The following is a 25,206-nucleotide window of genomic DNA, read 5'->3' on the forward strand; positions in this document are numbered from 1 at the left end:
TTAGATTTAAAAGATTTACACTAGTAAATCGGTTGCATATATAGGGGCTTATGCAAGATTTTTATTTTTAAAAAGGAACCCGTGGCTTTAAAACACAGTATTGGACACTGTTTTCTTTTAGGGGTTCCCATCTCTTTTATTCATACTGCAGTTTCTCATATAATGTATTTGGTTCTTTTGAGTTTGTATGGTTTTTCAGACTAGATTCCTCTTCAACTGAGGTGTTTTAATTAATTCATTTATTTATTTTGGGAAGGTGGTGGGGCAGGAGAGGGGAAAGGCTCACTGTAGAAGAAACACAAACACCCTGTAGAGACAATTTTCCCAGCCAACACGAACAAAGATGAAACACACTTCAGGCTGGAAAGTAAGCGAGGCCCCGAGACGTGATTTCATGGGGAGCCTATTAAGGTTCTGCTAGAGTGGTTTCCTGCTTTCACAGCTTTGCAGCCTTCTTTTATTTGGGGCTGCTGGAGCCAGGAGGACTTGGTTTGGTTAGGAGATTGAAATTTGCCTTTATATCTTTTCCATCTATCATTTGTTTGTACAGTGTCTTTACTTTCCCCGCCCCCAGAGTCTTAGGCTGTGTAATACTTGGGCATTTAAAGGAAAAGGTCTACATCCCTTAGGAATGTGCTGAACAGCTGCAAACCTCCTCAAACACTAATCCCTAAAAAGCAGACAAAATATCCAGAAGTGTTTTTCTTACTTAAAAAAAAAATTTCTTTTAGGAGGAAGATCAAAAAAGCATCAAACTGTACTTGTGAGGAGATGACTCTGGAGTCCAAACAAAGGAGGCCAGAAAGTCACAAGCCGACTATGCATGCGCTGGAAGGAATAAACCTGCACAGCTCACTCATTAGCTTCAAATACATTAACCCAGTTTTCCTCTTCGACTTAGATTATTTATGGATGTTCAACACACTTGGCAACAAATGCTCAAAGGGATTTCTCTCAAATATCTAGGGGGAAGATCTCCATAAACGTCCAAGTTGGCTTGTATTACACTTGCTCTTTTTTTTTTTTTTTTTTTTTTGCGCTTCCCTCTGTTTGGTTTCATCTATAAAATGGACACATCCCTCTCTGCGTACATCTAGCTCCCTGAAGATCTTCAAAGCAGGACTGTAAAACCCCGAAAGCTCTGCTGGCCTAAGGTGCCATTTAATTAATAATCGCTACGTTGATAGCTCTGCAGATGGGCTGTGTGACACAAGCTTGGCATCACGGAGTGGCTTGAGCTTCTGTATTGCTCCAGTGAAGAATATTTCCTTTCGGGCCAACAGTGTCTGCCTGACTTGTCCACCTCACAGGTCTGTTGCGTGGCTCCAATGAGATGGTGGGTGCAAAAGAATGACATCAACAGTAAAACACTATACAAATGTGAAAAAAATATTATTACTTTTATTTCCAAACAAACAAACAAGGACTCAGCTTTCATCATCTTCCAACAGGCTCCTCACCCGGCCCTGGGCCAAGGCCAAGAGTGCTGCTGAAAACGAACAGCCCTCGGCAAATAACGTTCGGGAGAAGACAGCAGCAACAGGCAATTAACCAGGCAGCTGTGGTCTCCGGGAAGCCGTGAGGGAGATACGAATGGGAGAGCAGAATCTAATCTTCCACTGTCCTTCCCCTGAGGTGGGACTGCTCAGCCCTGCATTCCGCACAGGGACTGAGCGAAGGGCCAGAGGAAGAAGCCAGAGGGAGTCCAGGGAGCCAGTACCCCATGCTTCAGCAACTTCTGCTGAACCCCCTTTCTCAGAATTCCTTTCAAAACTGCTGGTCTGCATACAGAGATGGCAAATATTAGTACTAATACATCTAAGAATATCGCTTCTCACTTTAAAAAATAGACACATATATGTGACGATAGATAAAATAAAAGTGAGCTAAGGACACCATTCAGCATATTGAGCATCCAGCCATAAGGAGGACAAGAAGAAGGTACATACATGATAAAAGCGATCCGTTAGTGATGGTTGGACAGGGAACTAGTGACAAGGCCCAGTCTGGATTTGTAAACCTAAATTCCTTCCTGGCGCCTTGATTAAAATGAAGTGAAGGGACGCAGCCTAAGAGATTATTTTATTCAGATGAGTGTTATTAGCCTTTCTGGCTTATTTTTCTCTATTATGCATTTTGCTGATGCTGACAGAAGCAGACGGGCTGGATACAGAGGCAAAGCCGCAGCGGATTTATGGTTCGACAGTGCCATGCATAAAATCGGACCCGTGCTGACCCAGATAAGCCAGAGGATGGATTGGATTTGCTGGGGAGGTGTTAAAAAAAAAGGGGGGGGGGAGGTGTCCCCAAGGTGGAAACTGACTTGAAAAAGATTCTTTCTGTAATGGTAGCTGCTCGGTGGTGTGACCCAGTAGTACATAAGCAGCCTAAAGGCATCTTTCAAAGACAGGCAGGCGGGCGGGCGGGCAGGGAGCAGGCAAGCATACGTCTCTGGGCTTATCACAGCTCAGGCTTCTGCTTTGCCAGCAATGAGATCAGAATTCTAAGACGGAACGATAAAAGGGCTAAAGGCAAAAATGTATATTCTATGTACGGAGAAATGAGCTTTCAAGTGTTCGGGGATAAGTGAATGCCACAAATTGTCTTCAGTAGCCTGGTCAGGTGATTAGAAAGGATTCAAGCGGTGGTGTACCCACCTTACTCAAAATAGTCTCAGTTGTCCCCTATAATCAGGTTTGGGGGAAGAGCTACATGGAAGTGGAATTCTTGTGGCTCTGGGTTAGTTCTGGGGAATCCAGACACACCCTTGGGATAACGGCGTGCCCGAGAGCTGGGAGCTTAGGAATCTGCTCTGAAGTTAATGTCAGCACTGTGTCTGACATTTCCTGAATGATGGCAGGACTAAGATTCCTCTGGGTTAGGTAGGGAATGGGAGTGGTTCCCAAATCTGAACCACTGTACACCCTAACCAGAAATGCCTCCATCAATTTATGTCAGGTAAGAGACTTTGTCTTCCCTCCAACACCCCCACCCCACCCCAGGTTCATGGCAGGGAGAGAAGGTTGGAGATCTATGGCACTAGGGATAAAGGGAACAACATTCTTGTTTCTGACCTGCTTCTCTCATGTTTGCAGATCTCCTGGATCTGAGACATGACTTTTCTGCCTCTAGACTACCTGTCAGCTACAGCCTACATCTTCTCCTGGTCTTGATGCTTGTCTTGTACACGAACTTGAATGGCCCACTGTGAAACCCTGATGTGGCTGACTTAGAAGATCTGCTGGCATAGCAGCCCTCTCTATGACTTCGGCCAACCTGGAACCTTCCCTTCGTTTACAACCATGTCTTGCCACTAGAATTCTCAGAGCTACAGGGAGATATCAACAAAATGGCTAATTAACTCCTTGTGTTCTCTGGGTACAATCTAAATGCTACAGAACAAGCACTGTGCACTCTACAGCTATATGATCTATAGAACTAAGGGCCTAGAAGTTAGTTATTTATTAAATTTCCCCCCCCAAACACCCCTCAAAGTAGGCTGTAATCATATCAAAAGGTCTCAGCTGACTAATTCACTTAATTATAAGAAAACATCATAGCACGAGCAAAAGATGTAACAAAGGTATGATTGATAACCAAGATGAAAAGTAATATAGAGGGTATCCCAGAAAAATGTACACACATATAATTTTTTGATAGCTCAATTGATGTTTCTTTTCAGATTTAAGCCATTGGAATTAATAATTATTCAAAGTGTGTATAAATTTTTTTTTTTGGGGGGGGGACATCCTATATGTTTCTCAGTTTAAAATGATTTGTAACCATATACATGAACAGATCCATATACTCCACAGAATAACCTATGAACAACTCTAAAATTACACCTTCAGTTTCTTCTTCTCTAGTTAATTAAGATTTCATCAGAAACCCCATAAATAATTACAGCACATGACAAATATACAGAGAAAGAAATACACATAGATGTGTTGGTAAATTTTTTTAAATGAATGAAATCTTGAAAGATGACTGACAGCCAGTCTGACTCAGCTCTGATAGTTCTTGTTAGAGATATAAATACCTATCTATGCCAATCTGAAATGACGTCACTCAGAAATTCACACACTTCTTTTCTTTTTTTTTTATTTAATATATTTTATTGATTTCTTTTTTACAGAGACGAATAGAGAGGGATAGCTAGAAACATCGATGAGAGAGAAACACCGATCAGCTGCCTCCTGCACACCCCCTACTGGGGATGTGCCCCCAACCAAGGTACATGCCCTTGAAAGGAATCCAACCCGGGACCCTTCAGTCCACAGGCTAACGCTCTATCCACTGAGCCAAACAGGTTTTGGCTCACACACTTATTTTCAAAGCAGTAACCACTACCTTGGGAGCAGGCAGCTCCCTGGCACGAGGCACAAGCTGAGTAGTTTGATCTATAGCCAGCAACTCCTCCTGCCTGTCGAATGGTACTTAAGCATGCCAAGTACGAATAAGCCACTTTAGAAGAGAGGAGATCTCTAAGATTCAGACCACCCCCTCCTGAATATACCTGTTAATGGTACAATGAGTTTCCTTACATGGTTCATGATAACAATGAGAAAAGAGGAATAAAGTAATATAACTTGATTCTGCAAAATTATAGAGCTAAAAGGGATAAAGTCTAAGTAGTCACAGATCCACTGCATTATCATTTCTCGTGTGTCACTTTGATATTTATCTTGCCTTACTAGAAGGGAGTCTCTTGAGGACAGGGTATATTTTGGAATATTCAATGACCATCTATCACCAAGAATGGGTGGGAACTTAATCAGCATTGACTAATGACAGATGCCATAACCACAGAAATCCTGTAAGTGTTGAGCACAGTAAGACAATTCACTTAATGAATAGTTAATACCTTCAGCCTCCATCAATCTTGCCCAATCAACTGTTGCATTATGTATCTGGGTGGCTGTTGAGTGACTGGATTTGTACACTCATTGGTTTATGTGTTCTAAATTAAAGCATATTATTAACCACTCTGATGCTTTTCTGGAAAAATATTAAGAAGTTAGAGTAAGAAATGCCCAGATCAGTTTCCAAGTTCGTAGATTACTGAGTTCTACAGGTCGGTAAGGAATCTGGATGAATGATGGCACCCCACCCCAGCAAGGTGGTCCTCCGTGAAAAGCATCCTGAACCAGGCATATGACCTACTGTCTAGACTTAGTTTTGCCACTTACTAGCCAAGTGACCTTGGATAAATCACAGATGCACTCTGAGCCTCGGTACTTCTTCATGTGCTTAAAATGATAAATGAAGACCACATGCCTTCCATGCCTAACTCACATGGATACTGTGAGGACGAAATCAACCAAAGCGATGACCATAAAGAAACACTTCATAAACACTAAAGGGTCCTACACTTACAAATCAATATCACCATCACTTATTATTATAACCATTATTATTACTTGACAGTCCACACAAAGTATTTATACCCTCCAAAAAACAAAAAGAAAAGAAAAAGAAAAAGTGGTTAGAATAATGGCTAAAAAGACAAACATATCACCAATTTTCTAGGCCTTATTACTCAAGTTTGTAATCAACTTGTTTTATACATTTCATACTTCAGCAGTGCACTAACTATTGCTTTTAACTTATCTGGTTCTCTGGAAATTACCAAACTCAGTGAATCTCCTGTGCCCAACCTAGGACAGGCTGTAAAGAGAAGGCTTTTAAAGTACAAAAGGAAAAGCCAGAAGGAACAAAAAATAGAATCACAGAATTTTGGAGCCAGCAGGGTTAGCGATTTTAATTTTAAGATAATTTAGAGTCTAGACCAAATTTGTCATTTTATTATTTCTTTTTTTTTAAAGACTTTATTGATTTTTTTACAGAGAAGAAGAGAGGGACAGAGAGTTAGAAACATCAATGAGAGAGAAACATCGATCAGCTGCCTCCTGCACTCCCCCCACTGGGGATGTGCCCACAACCGAGGTACATGCCCTTGACAGGAATCAAACCTGGAACCCTTGAGTCCACAGGCTGACGCTCTATCCTCTGAGCCAAACCGGTTTTGGCTCATTTTATTATTTCTTTACTAGACGCCTGGTGCACGAATTCATGCACAGGTGGGGTCAGGCTGCCTGCCCTGATGGGGGCCAATCGGGCAGAGCCAGTGGTGGGAGGGGATGCAGGAGGTTGGCCGGCTGGCCCCACCTGAATGGGGGGGCAATTAGGGTTGGGGCCAGCTAGGGTGGAGGCCAATCATGGCCCAATCGGGCCAGTTGACTGCCACAGTGCATGTCACAGTGACAGGTTGTTCTGGTAGCTTGGCATACACACACACACACACACACACACACACACATAGTATTGATTTTAAAGAGGAAAGGAGGAGAGCTAGAAATATCAATGATGAGAGAGAATTATTTATCGGCTGCCTCTTGCACACCCTCCACTGGGGATTGAGCCCTGACTAGAACTATGACCTCCTGGTTCATAGGTCAACACTCAAACACTGAATCACACCAGGTGGGCCACACTTTTCATTTTCTAAGTGAGAAAATTGAGGCTTAGGGAGCCTAAATTCACACAGATAGGGTAGCAAGATAAGAACCCAGTTATCCTGACCCGCAATCATTTTCTTACTTCATTGTGGTTGTAGCTCAATTTCAACAAAGAGCCCTTAGCATCTATATATAAAGCCCTGGTGCTGAAAGAGTTAATGGACAATGCTCAGAGCACAGAGCTATTCTAAGACAGCACATAACAGGAACACCAAGGGTCCATGAACTCAGAGGGAGCAAAACTGCTGGTGCCTAACCAGAAAGCATGTTGACACAAAGCCTGTGGTTACACATGAAAGGCAAGTAAATGAGAAAAGCAGTCTTGACCCCACCCCATTCTAATTTGGGAATGGCTCTGGGCACCTATTGGAGGGCTGGGCCACACCCCAACCACTTTGTAAAATGACCCTTCAGTTCTGTGTCCTCAGTTAACTCTTTCTCTGTCTTCACAAGGATCATAACAAATATTTTTTTAAAAAGACTATCAAGGGATATCAAGATGAAGGGGTGAGCATGGATAATTGGGGTCATTCTGGAACGGGAAGATTCTCTGTCTGGATTCAGATGATACCTACTAGTATCAACCATCTCTGAGCCAGGCTCCAAAGTCTGTAAGAGAGTAGTTTCTCTACATGTGAGTGAGTCTTCAGGACCTCAAATCACCTTGCATCAGAATCACCTGAAGCACTTGTTAAAATCATACCTGGCCTTGGCGGGGTAGCTCAGTTGGTTAGCGCAGTGGCCGGCAATCTCATTAGTCAACAGAGCCAAATATCAACAGTACAAAGATTGAAATTTCTTTTTTCCCCCCAATATATTTTGATTTTTTTTACAGAGAGGAAGGAAGAGGGATAGAGAGCTAGAAACGTCGATGAGAGAGAAACATCAACCAGCTGCCTCTTGCACACCCTCTACCAGGGATATGCCGCAGCAAAGGTACATGCCATTGACCAAAATCGAACTCGGGACCCTTCAGTCCGCAGGCCGACGCTCTATCCACTGAGCTAAACCGATTTTGGCTGAAATTTCTTTTGAGAGCCAAATTTTTAAACTTAAACTTCTAACACCACTTCTTCAAAACAGACTCGCCCAGGTTGTGGTATTTTGTAGAAGAGCCACAGTCAAGAGGCCAAAGAGCCGCATGTGGCTCTCGAGTCGCAGTTTGCTGACCACTGGGTTAGCGCATCATCCCATTATGCCAAGGTTGCAGGTTCAGGCATTTACAAGAATTAACCAATGAGTGCATACATAAGTGCAACAACAAATCAATGTTTCTCTCTCTCAAATCAATAAAAAAAAATATATTTTTTTTTAATTCTATTTCTCTAGCAGTGGAGTGATGCTCAGAAATCTGCATTTTAAAATGCATTTCAGGTAATTTTAGGCATACCAGAATTTTAAGAACCAAAGCTTTTAAAGCAATGTTTTTCAAATTGTGTAATACAATCTACTAATGGGGTTTTAAAAAAAATCAATTTAGCAAGTCACCATCTAGAATTTCTCAAAATGAAACAAAGTAGAATAGAATAATACAAAACAAAGTAGAAAATATCAGTGCAGCCTGGCAGATGTGGCTCAATGGTTGAGCATTGACCCATGAACCAGGAGATCACCATTTGATTCCTGGTCAGGGCACATGCCCAGGCTGGGGGCTCAATTCCCAGTGTGGGGCATGCAGGAGGTAGTCGATCAATTATTCTCTCGCATCATTGATGTTTCTCCTTTCTCTCCCTCTACCTTCCCCTCTGAAATAAATAAAAATATATTTTTTAAAAAATATCAGTGCATCACAAAGAATAAAGTTCTATGGGTATTCTTTTGTGAAAATACTATGCCGCTATAAAAAAGAAGGAACTTTACCATTTGCAACAGCATGGATGGAACTGGAGAGCATTATACTAAGCAAAATAAGCCAGCTGGAGAAAGATAAATATCATATGATCTCACTCATATGTGGGATATAATGATCAACATAATTAAAAACAAAACAAAACGAGGTATATCTGCACAACGGAATACTACGCTGTAGTAAAAAAGAAGGAATTCTTACCATTTGCAACATCATGGATGGAACTGGAGAGCATTATGCTAAGCAAAATAAGTCAGTCAGAGAAACATAAATATCACATGATCTCACTCATTTGTGAAATATAATGAACAACATAAACTTATAAATAAAAATAGATCCAGAGACAGAGAAGCATTGATCAGACCGTCAAACCTCAGAAGGAAGGTAGGGAAGGGTGGGGGGATAAAGGGGAGAGATCAACCAAAGAACTTGTATGCATGCATATAAGCCTAACCAATGGACACAGATACCAGGGGGCTGAGGGCACGAGTGGGTGAGCGGGCAATGGGGATAAGGATATATATGTAATACCTTAATGAATAATACCTTAATAAAGAAAAAAAAAAGAACCTAAAAAAATATATCAGTACATTACATAAAGATCTATAGGTATTCTTTTGCAAAAATATTGTTCACAGTTATTTGTTTTAAAATATACATATATCACTGTGTGTGCATTCCCACTTGCAACATAAAATACTGTTTATAAAATATTCTGGAGGATGCTTACATACCCCAGACCATTTTGAGAATCTGAGGATTTTCTTTCAAGTATTCTCCTCCCAAAAAGAAAGAGAAAGAGAAAGAACAGAGGGAGGGGGGAAGTTTAGGAGGGCAGGAGGAGAGAAGTTTTCTAAATAAACATCATAATTTGCATATGAGTCAGGTGTCCCTGAACTTTGGGAAGATCAACCCCCAAGGGCTTCTCTTGAAGACAGTTCCTAGTGTCTAGTACTCAGGTCACATGGGCACTTCATAATTACTGAACTATGCTAACAACTTTCTCGTGATGCTCTGTGACTGTCCGTGTCTGTGTGATGTAATGTAAGGTAAGTGGCCCCACCATGCTGATTCTTTCTCCTATGTTTCAGGGTGGCTAGAAATGTTAAAGTTAAACAGTGTTCTACAGAACACTGGGAGAAAACTATAAGCAAATTCCAAAAATGGAGGTTCTGAGAGTGATGGTGTGGGCACAATGTTACTGCTTTCCAAGGAACACACTCCCTGTCTACAGCATGCAAGGGTAGGCTGTGGGACTGGCACTTTTTTGCAACCCTATTGATAAAGTCATAGAGAAACATTTATTTTATTCCCAAGTTAGTAACCTTTGACCTGTAAATGTACCTACAATTACAGACACAGAGACCCCAGCTTTGCCTTCTCTATATGATCAAAGGACAGAAATTCCTTAGCCCCTGATGGAAGATTTAAAAAGGGCACAATTCGAAAAACAGCAACAACCTAGCTTATCAACATTCTCATCCCAATGGTTAAACCCATCCATCTGCATATACAGAGGGTAACAATGGGAGCAAAGGTTTTAGAAATCAGCCTTTGTCATATGAGGCATACAAAGAAAGAAGATATGGAAAAAGGGCCAGGTATAATGAGGAGAGGAAGCAGACGGCCATGGAGGAGTAAGGCAGGGAGGACCACTGAGAAGACAGAGAATTAAACCTCAGATCTATTCTAATATTTCCTGATGCTTTTTAGTAATTTGTTTTCATCTGGTGGAAATTGGCACAGCATCGAGGATGCTTTGGGTCCATCTGTTTTTGAACTTAAGCCGCAGGCAAGAGTCAGAACAGCTGGAATCAGCAGCACTGACCATGTTAGATGTGTCTGGAGGAAGTAGAAAAATAAAATGAGTGTGTGGGAAATGGAGGAAGAGGGTTAAACAGGACAGAGGAAGGGGAATCTGGAAGCCATCCCAAGAGACAGAGGAGAAATCAATCAGATCAGAACTGATGCAAAAGAGCTAGTAGAGAGGCCAAAACATCTCAGTAAGGGAAGGCAAGCAGGAAAAAGAGCAGGGACATCAGAACTCAGCAACAGAGCAAAAAGTTTGGGTGTCGCCGAAACTGGTTTGGCTCAATGGATAGAGCGTCGGCTTGGGGACTGAAGAGTCCCGGGTTCGATTCCGGTCAGTGGCATGTACCTTGGTTGCGGGCATATCCCCGGTGGGGGGAGTGCAAGAGGCAGCTGATCGATGACTCTCTCTCATCGATGTTTCTAACTCTCTATCTCTCTCCCTTCCTCTCTGTGAAAAATCAATAAAATATATTAAAAAAAAAAAAAAAGTTTGGGTGTCAATGAGCAATGCCAGGTGGCTTCACCTATGAGCAACCAGATCAAGATCATCCAAAGGTCCTACACCAAGCATATTACATGAACTGCTGGGCAAACCATCTTCATTCACAATCACCGAGTTGAAAGTCAGATTCTTGGTTCCCTTAGTGCAAGAGAGGTGATCAATGGAGAATGACAGAAAGAATATGAGAGGAGTCATATTAGGAGAAAGTGACAAGGGTCCCAACCTATAAGGCTCACAGCTGGCAAGTGTAGCAGTGGTGGTGGGAGCCTCTCCTGCCTCCATAGCAGCACTAAGGATGGCTAAGCCATCAGTCAGACATCTTCCAAGGTCTCCTGGACTGAGAAAGGGAGCAGGCTGGGCTAAGGGGACCCCCCACCACACACACACACACACACACACACACACACACACACATACATACACACACATACATACACACACACACACACACAAAAAAAAAAAAAAAAAAAAAAAAAGCACGCACTGTACAAATTTCATGCACCAGGCCTTTAGTTTTTAATAAATTCACATTGAAGTAAGTAGAGGTAAAGGATCTTTATGTCAGCAATTTATGCTCAATTGTTTTACAAAAACAAAATCTGTGCATGCATGAGTTGCGTATGGTGAGAGAGAAGTATAAAGTAAGTGTAGTAATATGGTAATATTTTGGGGCAATCGGGATACAGAAAATCTCTGTACTATTTTTGTAACTTCTCTGTCTAAAATAATCTTAAAAAAATGTTTAAGATCCCATTCTGGAAGAAAATAAAAATAAAACATTTCTCCCATCTTCTTTGGCAATAAATATATGCTATTCTATGCTAACCTCCTGTCTTCCACATGACATAATGAGCCTCCTAAAGTCAGAGGCTATGTCCCATACATCTCTGTGACCCTAGCACTTACCAGACATGTTAGTCACTGTTGATGAGGAAGATGGAGCCATGTGTTTATTAATGAATCACATATACTGTAGGGGACTAAAAGGGCCACTCAACAATTCTAGCTCCTCAACCTTGAACTCCACATCTTGTCAGAACACGTATTAATTAGTACATACATACAGGTATACAATCTTAAAATACTTCACATTAAATGGTAACCTCCATGAGCTAGATAAGTGGTTTATTCTTCTCTGTATATTTAATTTAGTAATTAAGTGAAATTTAATTCCACACTAAGGGCACAGCCTCTTGGTATAGAATAAGTGCTAAATAAATATTTGCTGAAAGAACAAGTAAACCTCATATACCAGGATTGGTATTCACCCAAACTTTCTATGCTAACACAAAAGGGCCAGGAGGGGACTTGTTTTTCAGAAAAAATAGCAGCAGAAGGAGGTTGTTAGCCCTCCTAATAACTAGTGATCTCATCAGAGATTTTAAGACAATTCTTTCTGATAGATTGGCTTGAATATAGGCCCAGTCCTCCAATAAATTACTTTTTTCATTTGATTAAAGTCCTTCTTTAATTTTGTACCAAGAAAGCCTACTAAAGAGGTATTATAGGTTTAATTTTTCCATATGACTTCCCCAGAATATGCTATAAAATAGGTTTCCTAAGCATTCATCGTCTGGCTGAAAACTCAGTGTGTTTGTGTGTCTGGGTGGGGTGAGGATAAAAAGGAGGCAGCATTAGCTGAAACTGGTTTGGCTCAGTGGATAGAGCGTCAATCTTCGGACTGAAAGGTCCCAGGTTCGATTCTGGTCAAGGGCATGTACATTGGTTGCAGGCACATCCCCGGTAGGGGGTGTGCAGGAGGCAGCTGGTCGATGTTTCTCTCTCATCAACGTTTCTAGCTCTCTATCCCTCTCCTTTTTTCTCTGTAGAAAATCAATAAAATATATATATATTTTTTAAATGGAAGCAGCATTGAATTCTTTATAAGCTATGTTACATTCACCCACCTCCACTTAATGATCGGAGACCTGGCAAAACCAACATTAAAAATGTATAATAAGGTTAGCATCAAGACAAAGTCTCTCTCAATACCATTCTATCGATATAGTATAAGAACCTGAATAGCTTCAGAAGGAGCTAACAGAAGAGACTTGATAGTAAACCTGCCTGAGTATCAGTCTGCATGTGTATGCAGGAGTCTGGTAGGGAAGGGCACACATTTCCACCCATGACCAGAGAAAACAAGAGGTGTGGACGTGGGGGAGGTCAACAAATCAGTCTGTGTAGGGGAACAGGGAGGAGGGCAGAAAGTCAACACAACCAAGAAGCCAAACCTTTCTTAATTGTGCCTGCTTCCTGGGTTCACTTGCTGTTTATTCAGAGTTCACTCAATACCCTGTGCTTTGTCAAAGGGACTGTCTGAAGCATCAGTTCTACCTGTAACACTGCAGAATCAATTCGGTACAACTTCTTCCTTTTTGCTAAATCCTCGAGATGCTGCCTATAAATTTTTAAGAAAATTTTAGGCATCAACTGAAACCCCCATCCTCACCCGCAGAACCTAGTTATGAACATCTGTTGTTTACAAGGGTTCAGACTAAGAGCTGCCAGACTTGTTCTGCAACCTCTACTTTAACACCGAGGCTGCCAGGGAGGGATGTCTGAATTTCATGCAAGGATGCCCTGTCCCAACTGCTTAAGCAGAAATCTGCAAACACAGCTCAGCATCCTACTGTTCAAGATAATCCTAGTTTGTTCGATTCATTTTCTAATCCTGGTTCTTTAACCAGCTGTAGCTGAGATATATTAAGAGTCAGAGCTGTGCTCATTGATCCTCCCTGAATCTAAAACCCCAGAGGCAATGAGCCAATGAGTAGGGGTGTTTATGGGCAGGAGGTAGCAGCAAGGATGATCCTTTTTCAACTCTGAAAAAATCCAAGCCCTAGTTTTTTCTGATTCTCTCTAAATCCTTCATTAACACTGAGCTCTTCCGATAGGACTCTGTTTCTCTGCACAGCGCGATACTTCAGTGTGCACAGGAATTAGATATTAAAGACTTTGCTTCAATTAACTTGAGACCAAAACTAATTGAGAATATAACTGCTATCTTTTACCTTTCCCTGGCTGAGCCAAGTACGAGTCCCTCCAGAGTACTCCACCGACCCCTCCCTTCCTAGTGACTACTGGAAGCTGCTTTAAATGGGGTCCTATTTTTAGATTCATGTGCCCATGCGCACACGTGTTCTTATTCTTCTCTCTCAGTCTGATTTTCCCCATTTCAATTATGAAAGTCCTTATGAAAGAGACTGTCTTTTCTTCTTATCTTATAAACCCTTCCACTTAACAAAGTTAGCTCCTAATAAAGATGACATGGCTTTTGCCTTTAAAAGAGGACTGGATCAAAGTCGATTCATTTAATTGGCTGTGAATTCCTGAGAATTAAAGATCCTGCAAATCAGCCACACATTGCTTCCTGTCTCTCTACTCTGCAATTACTATAGGGCTTAGAAAGCAAAGAAAATGAATGCTAAGACTCCCCTGCACCCCAAAACTGTTGTTAAGGGACGGGATCACCAGGGTCTGTGCTCCAGCAACCTGCAATCATGTGGTGTGTCCCGCTGGCATTCCCATGGCCGTGCCCAGGAGACATAAGAGGCCCTCAGCAGTCTCCAACATCCTCCCAACGGCTCAGAAAAGCATGCTTCGCTCCTGCCCTGCCCATCACTCTGCACTCTGAAAGGATGATAGGAAGCCATTTAGGCAGAAGCATGGGAGCTTCTTTTTGGCCTCATGAGACAAACGACTCAATAAACCACAGTCTGCTATGTCTATGACTGAGGTTTGTACTGCACTGCCCTGCTGGTCTTGATGGTGGCCACCCCAGCAAGCTGAACAGGACTGGCGTTCTTCATTCACCCAAACTGCCAATGGGACCAGGGGGCTCAGCACTATATATATCTTCATGGGATCCCAATGACCTGGCAATTAGTGCTGAATATTGACTCCGTGAGGATAAGGAAATTCTAAGACAAATCTCCTCTTCTTGATTATAAGCCAGGATCTAAAAGTAGCATGCCAGGGTTAACTACCTGGGGTTCAGGATAGTTCATGACACCTTGTAAACATGACACCCTATAAGACAAAACATACAATTGCTGCGGTTTTTATAGGAATTGGGCATACAATTATATAGTCACATAATTGTGCATTTCCTGCCCAGTGCAGCCATATTATAAAAATCTGGATGGAGGAAGAGTTTGTCATTCAAGAGAGCCCTCAGGGTTTGCTGAAGAAATGAAGATTGACACATTACCCAGGGCCACGCTTAAGAATGCTTAACTATGCACAGGGAATAAACAGTAAATATAATCCACCAAGTTTTTACCTAGTACAGCTATATTCAGTCCCAACTCCTGACGACAGGAATAGTAGTCACTGCTATTTACACTTACTATGTGCTAAGCACTGTCCAAATGGCTTCAGATACATTAATTTACTTAATCAGCATAACAACTCCACAAAGTAGCTACTATTATTATCCACAATATATAGATGAGGAAACTAAGAACCTTCATCTAAAAATCACACAGCTGGTTTGTGGAAAACCCAGGATTACAAACGCAGGGTATCTGGTTCCAGAACCTGGAATCTTAATGCTCATACTCTTCTCCTTCTTTCATGGTGATACTTACATCAGCTACCTCCCTACTCCTTTTATACTTTTTATATTTTTTATTGGTGACACCATGGGCTATGCATATATGTTCTTTGGCTAATCTTTTTACCTTCTTTTATTCAATCCGCCCCCAACACCATCTTTCCCTCTGAGATGTGTCGGTCTGTTCTATGTATCCATGCCTCTCGGTCTATTTTCATCAAATTATTTTGTTCACTGGATTCCACATATAAGTGAGATCATATGGTATTTGCCTTTCTCTGACTGGCTTATTTCACTTAGCATAATACTCTCCAGGTCCCTCCATGCCATCGCAAAGGGTAAAAGTTCCTTCTTTTTTATAGCCATGTAGTATTCCATTTTTTAGTGTTTGGTAAGTTGTGGACACTAGGCTAGTGCTTTATATATACAGGGTGGGGCAAAAGTAGATTTACAGTTGTTTGTATAGAAAATAATTAATGAATAATAATATAAGAGTTAACTTTGGCTGTGGCCAGTGTGGTTCAGTTGGTTGGACATCAACCCCTGCACCAGTTTGATTCCCAGTCAGGGCATATGCCCAGGTTAAGGGCTCAAACCCAGTAGGGGGCATGCAGTTGCCTGATGTTTTACTCTCACATCAAGGTTTCTCTCTCTCCCTCTCACTCTCTCCCTTCCTCTCTCCCTCCCTCCCTCCCTCTCCCTTTTCCTCTCTCTTATTCTCTCTCCCTTCCCCTATCTCTAAAACATAAATTAAAAAAAAGAAAAAGATAAAAAAATAAACTATGTTTTGCATACTCACAACTGTAAACCGACTTAGCCCCACTTTGTATTATATCTAATCCCTAGGACAACTCTTCAGGGCAAGCATTATTCTCCACATTTCATAGATGAGAAAGCTGAATTGCTCCAAGTCATACAGCTATAAGCAGAAAAGACAGGATTCAGATCCAAATTTGTCTAGCTTAAGGCTCTCAGCTTTTTCTACTAAGTCATAAAGCTCCCAAATTGCTTTCAAAATAATTCTTTCTCTGTTCCAAAGACTGACCATTACTTTGTCTTGCTGATCCCCTAAATTGCCTTCTGGTGTCTCTTCTCTCCTGCTTTTTATCCATGTGTGAAGAAACCTCCAAATTTTCTAAAAAGGACCCAACCACCACCTAAGGTTCTATATGAACTGGGCAAGTAAAAAGGTCACCAAGGGGCCTTTTGTTAGTTTCTAAACAATTACAGCTTGAGCCATGCCAAAAGGAAGCCAACCCTTGCTCAACACCAGATGCTACCAAAAGGCAAAACCTTCCCTAAAGGAACAAATTGCTCCCAAATATGTCCAAAATGAATCAGTGAAATACTGGCCCCAGGAAGTAAGGGGTTCCCCCTTCTGGCAGCTTCATCCTTCCTCCTACTTCCCTTCTCAAAGTCAACCCATACTCAAAGAGGAACTTTGTGGTCCTCCACCCTTTTTTGATTTGCAATCACAGCTATAACATGCTCCATGGCCATTTGATTACAGTTCTATCCTGTGAGACTGATAAACAACTCTGAGCTCAGCTTGAGTGGAAAAATTCATCAGCAATAGGTGACATAACTGCAGATTCTGCACACTTTCAAATATTGGGCCCAAGGCCAAGAACATGGAATCTACAAGAATTTCTCTTTAATTAAGTGTGTACCTAACCTCCCATTAAAAGGAGTATTACAGGTTAAACATCTACCAGATTCCTGAGATACCTAGGTCCTGCTCCCTCACATCCCTCCCAGTAGTTACACAACTCATAACCAGCCCAATAAGCAGGTTTACTTTCCATGGGTATCTTCTTTTTGTTTTGTTTTTTAAATATATTTTTTACTGATCTCAGAGAGGAAATGAGAATCATTGATTGGCTGCCTCCTGCACACCTCACACTGATTGATAATCAAGCCCACAACCTAGGCATGTGTCCTGACCAGGAACCGAACCATGACCTCCTGGTTCATAGGTCAACGATCCACCACTGAGCCACGCCAGCCAGGCCCATGTGTATCTTCTTAACAGATTGCTAATTTAATGTTAGTGAGAATAGGATATTGTCTTATTCCTATCCTCAGTATTTAGCTCAATGCCTAGTACATGATTAGATTCCCCCAAATGTATACTGAATGAATGCACAAATAAATGTATCTTTTAAATCCCTTTTCACACTCTGCAATCTGAGTACTACGGACAATACAAAGAATGTCTCCCTTTTCTGCACTAAGCCCTTACTGTTGGAAATCAAACATTTCCACAGCCTCAACCACCACCTCTCTATGAACAGGCCCAAATCTCTAACAGCAGCCCAGACTTGAGCCCTGAATACAGCTCAGATCTCTAGCCCTGAATACAGTCATTCATTTTTTGTCAATTATTGAAATTTTCAGCCTCAGTATCCTTCTAATATCTTAAAATTAACGCTCCAAAACCAAATTTCTCATAGTCTCATCCTTCAAAAATAACTCATTCTCCTAACTTCAGTATTTTTATTAAAGGCGCCATTAATCTATCAGTCGCCCAAGTCCAAAAGAAACTTCACAGCCTTCTTTCTTTCCTGCTTCCAAGCTCGTTTGAAACCTGAATCCCATCAGTCAGCAAGTCCTGTAGATTCTTCCTGCACCAGGTGTTTTCCATCTGTCTCTAGAGTATAAGCTCCAGGAGCGCAGGGGGCGGAATCTGTCTTGTGTGGCATGTGTCTGGCACATGGTAAGAGCACAGTACATATTTGCTAAATGGACTGAAGGATCGATTTCTCCTCTTTTCATTCCTACCATCCCACCCTAATTTAGATCTTTATTATCTACTGTGGCAACTGGTTTCAATGAATCAAGTTTCTTGTCATTTAGCAAATTATGACCCTAAGGCTAAGGTTAATCTTCCTTAAGCAGGGTTCAGACCTCCACTTGGACATTAGCTGTTCAGATCTTCAGTGGTTTCCGTTTCCAGTGTCTATTCTTAGAGCCAAATCTCTTAGACAAGACTCAAGGCCTCCAAAGCATGATCCTATCTACCTTTGTCCAATTTCTCCAGATACACTTGTATGTCAGCCAAACCAGCTACTCCCTGTACCCTAAAGGTGTTCTGTACTTTCTTCCTGCTGTGTCCTTCTTGTCTATAACATTCCCTCTCTCTCCATCTGTCAAAACCCTATTCATTTTCTTCAGTCTGATTCAAATCCCATTTCCTCCTGGAAAGTTTCTAACCATACCTTTCTGTAGCACACACTTGGAATTTACCATATATTGCCTTATACTGAAGATCTGTTTTATGCATTCAGGAATAATTTATCTCTGACTAGATTATAAATTCGTATGAAAAAGAACCACCACTTCTACTTCTCTGGATCTCTCTCCTCTAAGAGTCAAGAACAATAATACCTTTAAAATGTTAAAAAAAAATATCTGTTGTTGAGATGGGAAAGCTGTAAGAAAGAAAAGATGTTGGCAGAGGGCTATAAAGTAGCATAAGGTTCTCTGTAAGGGACACAGCAGGATAGCAATGCAGGCATATTCCTCTAAAAACTCAACAGAAAAAAAGACAATAATCTCAAAATAAAAGCACTGAGCTATTAAAAAGAGGAGATCAAAACCAAGTGAGCTATGACTGAAAGGTAATTTATGTAAAAAACAGCCAGCACATTATCAATTAGAGTCCTGCTGGGCGATATTAACACAGATTCCACTTAAAAGAGACAAAGACTCAGCAACATACAGGAATACATTTATGCTCTTCAAGGAGCCAAAGAAAATGCAAGAACATCTTCCCTGGGAAGAATTCCTACCCTTACAAAATATTATTTCTGCTTTTAATCAAACCAGGCAGACAGAATTTCAGATATTAACAGGGCCCTCCCACAATTCAAAGGGATGGAGGAAGCCATATTACCTATCTTAAACAAAGCAGGATAAGGTAGAATCAAATAATCGCTACAGTTCTATCTGCAGCATCTCTCCCTCTTTCTCCGGGGGAGGGGGAAGAGAAGGAGAGTGATGGGACTACAGGGTCAGACTGCACAGCGGAGTCAGAGCTGTGTATGCTTTAATGAGGGTGTCTGCACTGAGTGCAGTGTGGGAGAATACAAAAGGTGAGCAGGAGAAAAGCAGAATAGGAAGCAAAGCCAAAGAGTGACAAGGGAATGGCTACCAGCATAAGAAATTGTTCAAAAGAAGAGGAAAAGAACAGTTCAGCAACACGTGTCCCTAAACGAAGTCACTTGGGGGACAGCGGAAATGGGTGGGAAAGATGAAGGAATTAAGAAGTATAAATTGGTATTTACAGAATAGTCATGGGGACATAAAATATAGCATAGAGAATATAGTCAATAACATTCTAATAACTATGTAGGGTGTCAGATGGGTATGAGACTTATCAGGATGATCGATCACTTAGTAAGCTGAATAATGCCTAATCACTGGGGTGTACACCTGAAACTAATATAATATTCCATGTCAACTGTAATTGAAAAATAAAAAATGATTTTTTAAAAACTGTAACAGAACACCCAACCTAACCCAGTAGAAGAGGCTGAAATCCAGCCAGGGTGAAAACGGGCCTGGAAAAGGGTAGGGCAAATCCATGTGGACTGACTTCGGCCTTGGCCACCCTATCCCATCCCAAGTTGAATAGTTTCCATGTTCCTGAGATGCGTCTGTCCAGAGCTGCTGCTGGCAGCTGCTCTCCTGGCAACACAGGGAGACAAATTCATGGCATTGCTGGGCCAACAGCTGCTACAGCTCCGGGGGAGGTGACGAGTGCCCGCTGAGATGCTCTGGGCAGAGAATGAACTATTCTGGGGACCCGCCCGAGAGTCAGCAAGACCTAGGCTACTCACCAGTGAATGAAAATACAGTACAACTGCCACTCCAGAGACACTGGAAACCCACAGCCTTTTTCTGTCCCAGCTTCTTTGACTTCACTTGCTCCTTGCCCTTACATCGGCCCACTTTCCTATTTCCAAGAGCACGACTTCAGTTTAGGCCTACATTAACCTTAGGACAACTGCCAGACCCTCCGTTTAACAGGTCTCCTTCTGTGTCTCTGCTCCAATTGATCTTATGTGCTGTTGCCATAGTTACCTTTCCAAAGCACAGCCATAATTATGTTCCTTAACTCAAAACCTATAAATGGCTCCCCCATTTAGGGTAGACCCTAAACCCTAAACCCTGACACCTAGCATTCATGGACCACTGTAACTGGTCCCTCATAATTTTCCAAGCCTTACTTTACTATTGCATTTATGATTTCTTTCTTTATCCAAACAGACTAGTTACCCATCAGCCTTGTCTTTCCCAACTGTTATCAACACTGTTTTCTCTGTCCAAATTCTTCCTCCACTATCTTTTTATCCTCTCTACAACTTTTGCATTGTCTCAACTGAATTAAGCTTAAAGGGCCAATACTGAGCATTGGCACTCTTATTTTTTGATTTCCCATCCATTGAACTTCACCTCCACACGGTCCTCCCCAGACCCTAGCCTGAATAAACCTCTCTTCTCTGTGCACTTACGACACTTTGAATACACAAATGGCCAAGGTCTTTCATACATTTGCCCTCTTACACATCCCAATGTGGCAGAGGCCATTAATATCCTTCCCCCTTCCCCCCCTCCCCCCCTGTACTGTTTCCCCTTCTTCTGTATTAATAGAAACTCTATTTTCAGGTCAACCAGAATAATAACTACACTTCTCAGCTCAATATAACCACATGACTAAGTTCTGGCCAGTAAGATGTGAGATAAAGAAATGTATGTGCCACTTCCAGATTGCACATTAAAATAGTAAGGATGTGCTTTCCCCCTCCCTTTTGCCTTTCCCACTGGCTGGAATGGGGTTATGGTGGCAGTGAGCCATCTTGGCTCATACAGACAAGGGCAACACTCTCAGGATGGAATGATGAGGTTGACACAACCCTGGACGGCTAATGCCCAGACTATTGCATGAGAAAAATCAACCATTATTTTGTGTATGTCATTATTATTTGGGTTCTATTACAGTATCACATGCTATATCCTAACCAAAACAGCCATGTCCAAAAAGCCTTTCCTGGACCAAAAATGTTGACTTTTTAGTTGTAACAAGTGGTTCAAGTTTGGCCTGGTGATTCTGCCTGCCAAGTGCCATTTCAGTTTCAGTAGCAGAGTTGTTTCTGTGCAGTGAATGCTTGTGCATGCCAGTATCACAGTACCTGCTTCCCTTTTGCAACACAGAGATGTAGAAATTGGAAAAATGAAAGTGCTATTTACTAGTGTTGCATTGAGAAGTAGTCTCATCACTGTATTAATAAGACAAGGGTAGACAGAAATCATCATCAACTCTTCAGGTGCTCACTGGACTTGGGCAGGCATACCATGGGTTTAAGTGTGGCAAGAAGAAAGAGGAGGTACAAATCCCTGAAAGCACATCAGGTGAAGTAGATATGATTCAGAATTTCACATAAACACTTAGAGCAACAGAATCCACCCACTCCACCTACAACTGTGGTTTGACATTCAGCCATTGGACTTTTCTGTACATTAGGTGTGAAAGTGGGATGTTGCCTGGACTCTCTTACTGAGTTTCTCACCATCTTGCCTGTTTTCAATACATTTGTGTGTATTTCTCACTTCCTCTTCTAATCGGCTGAGACACTGGGCGACTTCTGATCATATGAAATTGCCACTGCGTGACCATTTTTGACCTACAAAATCCAGCAATTTTGTTACACTCTAATGAATTAAAAGCTCTTGGGATTGATGCTCACTTTAGTCATCTTCACATGTCTCACAATGCCTTCTACATGGAAGAGTATCTGTAAGAAATTGATGGGATTAACTTTTATAGATTTTTCTAGTTCCACCAGACAACATTATCCTACCTTACCTTTTATCCTTTTAATGCTAAATTAAAAATAAAAATAAAAAATCTCTCCCTTGCTCCTTCCTCTTTCACTCCTTCCCCTTCCAGTAGTAACTTATATTCCTCCCTAACATTGGGTATGCCCAAGCCTTGGGTCCTGATTTTAGCTCTTTGTTTCTTCTCTTTCTCTTCTCTGAGTTCATATAGTTTCATATCTACCATAATCAGTTTATACTGAAGACTATGCTGCTATTTTCAATTATAATCTCTTATGTCAGAAGCACAACCTTCCATCTGGATGTCCGAGGATCTCCCACTGCCCCAAAGCCAACATGTCCAAAGGTGGCTCACCATGCACAAGAGGTCTTTCCTGAACATTCTACTTTTATCATAGATGGCATAATTCTTCTAGGTTGCCAATTCTTCCGGCCATTACAGTTCTTTACCCAAACAGCTATCCAGTCCTGTTCAGTTTCTAGAATATTTCTTGAATATATTCCTTCCCCTTCATTCTTTTTTGCTATCACACTGTGCCTGGATTACTTCCCCCGCCCCCCAAACCTCTATCTTGGCCTTCTCTGACATAAAAATGCATTCTTCTACATCTTTGTCATGTAGCTGTCCCCATGCAAGAACTCAGAGAGCTCACTACCACACCATCATATCAAATATGAACTCCTCTGCTTGACTGTCAAAGAGCTAATATTTGGTGTCTACTTATCTAACCTTATCTTCCACTGCTTTTGAAAAATATCTGTGTTCTCAAAATATTTTGCTCACACTTCTATTAAAGGCCTTTTCACATTATGTTGTCTACATGTCTCCTCTGTAAGCCAAGATTCTAGAGCTTAATCCCCATAGGAATCAGAATAGAGCTCAGTACCCAGTAGGTATTTATAGAGGATTGTTGAATAAGTAAATTGTTACTCAGGATAAGATCAGACAGGAAGTTATTAAAGTAAATTAGCCATAATGTGACAGCAAAAGGACTGCAGAAGTCTCCCTCTTACAAATTGTTTTAACACCTTGTACTTCAGTTTCGTGACACTTACTTCAACTCATCTAACTGTACATTTGTTTAATGCCTGCTTCCTCATTCTACTGTTAAGGACCATGTGGAAGACTCAGTGGCTTATTCACTGCTGTAACTCAGCAGTCTGGCCTAAGGGAGTTCAAGGAGTGTGTAATGGACATCAGTTGAATGAATGTATTAGAATCTCCCTTTAATTGAAGCTGGAGTCCTTACTGGTCCCTATATCCCCATTTACCACAAACATTCCTTCTTCCTTTCACCTGTAATACTCTTCTCTACTACACAAATCTTCAAAGCCTAACCTAAAAGCTCACTTGCTCCTAGAAAACTCTCCTATTCTAGACCCTTTATCTAACTCTGATAATTTATCCCTGACCTCTTATCACATCTATATTCTATAGAAAACCAATGATCTCTTAGTGAGATCATTATTACCTTATCCTTTAATTGCTTCCTGTAGTAAAAAAAAATATTTTATCTACAAGAACTGGCCCCCTCTGGATACAAACAATAAACTTCTCTTATATCTTCCAATACCTGTACAATATGAAGCATATAGCTGACCCTCAATAACTACTCACTGGTTATATGGGGGGAAATGAGGCCAAGAACCAGCTTTATCAGGAAAACCATTCTTCCAGCCTATTCTTTGTTGTTGTTTTAATTAAATCTTTATTGTTAAAAGGTTTGCATATATCTCCTTTTTTCCCCATTGACCCCTTCTAACCCACCCTCACTCCCACCCCCTAACACCTTAGTCTTTGTATGTGATCTTAATCAGAGCATTCAGATTATTTAGAGAGTAACATGTCTGTAGCTTAATTTGTAGTCAATATGTCCTTAAGCAGAGAATATGATATAGTAGTAAAAATAAAATTATATTTTAAACTTAGGAGCAGGTTATTAACAGGATAAATCCAACTTTGAATCATTTTTCTTAAAACAAATGATTTCTACACCAAATCTTCATTTATCACATACTAAAATAACATTTTATTCTCTCAGGACTGCTTATCATAAAGAGAACAGGACTTGGGAAAGATAAGGGACTCTGAGGATAAAACATCTGGAGGAAATTCTCATTCTGGCTAAACTGAGTGTCACATGTTCTCCTCATTCTTAGCCTCATATCATTGCTCAGAGCTGGCTTGTAAAGGATATTTGTTTCCCAAATTATTAAGGCAATAAAAATAGAAAACAGGAGAAGACATATTTGGCATTACTTCTTAAATTCATTCATTCATTTACTCATCCAATAATATTTCGTGAGCATCAGTCTTATACCTCATATTATGCCAGGCACTGTGGAAGACTGAAAGATGAATTAGAAAAGTTTATTCAGATCACAAAGAGAAAATAATATAAGACAGACAGTGCTTAAGTGTCTTAATTAAAGAACAAATAAAATGCTGTACAAAGAGGAAGAACATTCTTTTATTCTGGGAGAGTTAGGAAAGTTTCTTAGAATAAGTTGCATCGAGATGGACCTTAAAATATGGGTATGGCTTAGACATGTAGAGATGTGAAGAATGGGCACATAGGCTCAAATAAAGGGATGAGCAAAGGCCCACTGGAGTTAACGTTCTGCTTGGCAAAGGTACTGTGGAGCAGAAACAGGAAATAAGGTTGGGCCAGATGTAGAGGGGCTTAAGAACCAAGCCAAGGAGTGAGTCTTCACCTTTGTGAATAGAGCAGCAATTCTCAAATTTTTATGTGCACACAAATCACCTGGGGATCTTGTTATAGTAGATCTGGCGTGGGACCTGGGATTCTATATTTCCAACATCCTAAGTGGTGCTGATATTGGAAGACCAAACCTTGAATGTATAGATACATAGACAGTGAGGAGCCACTGCACAGAGAAACTGCCTGATCTCCAGTGTGTTCCAGGAAAACTACTAAATCTGAAAACAGTGGGTCAGGCAGATTGGAAAGGAGAGAAACTATAGACTGTGGTCTTCAGCACTGGTCGTCCATTAGATCAGCTGGGAAGCTTACACCAAGGCCCTCCTTCCAGAGATTCTTATTTAATTGGTCTGGAGTGGGGCCCAGATTTCAGCATTTTTAAAAGTTCTCCAGGGAATTCTAAT

The 25,206-nt window shown here is 41.2% G+C and overlaps 2 protein-coding genes across 8 annotated transcripts in view; both read right to left on the minus strand.

Moving 5' to 3' along the window:
- The window catches only part of IKBKE (inhibitor of nuclear factor kappa B kinase subunit epsilon), a 251,761-nt gene that overhangs the window by 140,242 nt on the left and 86,313 nt on the right, over positions 1-25,206 (minus strand). The window lies entirely within an intron of this gene.
- SRGAP2 (SLIT-ROBO Rho GTPase activating protein 2) overlaps positions 1-25,206 on the minus strand; it is a 224,934-nt gene that overhangs the window by 109,579 nt on the left and 90,149 nt on the right. The gene's annotated exons all lie outside the window — the stretch shown is intronic.

The sequence above is a fragment of the Pipistrellus hanaki genome (assembly GCF_964339955.1).
Source record: "Pipistrellus hanaki genome assembly, chromosome: 18".
NCBI classification, from domain to species: Eukaryota; Metazoa; Chordata; class Mammalia; order Chiroptera; family Vespertilionidae; genus Pipistrellus; species Pipistrellus hanaki.